Source organism: Chaetura pelagica, unplaced genomic scaffold (assembly GCF_000747805.2).
Source record: "Chaetura pelagica isolate M959 unplaced genomic scaffold, ChaPel_1.0 scaffold773, whole genome shotgun sequence".
Lineage (NCBI taxonomy): Eukaryota > Metazoa > Chordata > Aves > Apodiformes > Apodidae > Chaetura > Chaetura pelagica.
The window spans coordinates 84,406-85,132 of record NW_009952587.1 but is presented as its reverse complement, the minus strand read 5'-3'; positions in this window follow the sequence as shown (position 1 = coordinate 85,132).

The window sequence follows — 727 nt, the reverse complement described above, 5'->3', positions numbered from 1 at the left end:
GTGTGGTTGCTTTTAATGCTGACAATTCAGTACCTCTTGAGCTCTCTCAAATTAAAAACAAGCTTACTTTGCTTTCTTTTTTCCAACCCTAGAATAGTCCTGTGTTAACACTGTAAGCACAACACCACTGGGAACTCCATCTGTGACTTCATTACTTCCCAAAACAGAGCCAAGGCTGTTTCATTTTGACTTCTTCAGGCCCCTTGTCTGCTTCCCAGCAATTTGACTCCAAGTTCAGGAACCACTGTTAAGCAATGAACCCAGCATTGTGAACATCTGTCTGGGAGCCACAGAGCATTTGAACATTCACCCCGGACTGGCTGAGGAAGCTTTATCATCTCGTATAAACTCAAGTATTTTCTTTTTTTAACATGCATTAACCATCCTCCAGTGCCCCACACTTCTGTGAGGCTCTGTCAGGCCCTGGCACAGGGGGCTGCAGCAGCTGAAGACACTGCTCTTGCCAGCTGTTTGCCCCACCTTGCTCTGCCAGGAGCATCTGGCTGGGAGCCCGCACAGCCCATGCCTCAGCTCTCAGTTGTGGCATGTTAATGTGAACAGTGGGTGAAAGTATTTGTGCAAAACTTCTGGGCTCTGGGCTAGAGAAACTGATCTGCAAGGACACATTTCTTCTGTAGTGCTAAGAAACAAGGGAGGACAGTCATCTCCTGAGTTCCTGCAGCTGTTTGGCCAGCAGACATGAGTCAGAGCACCAACACACACAGAT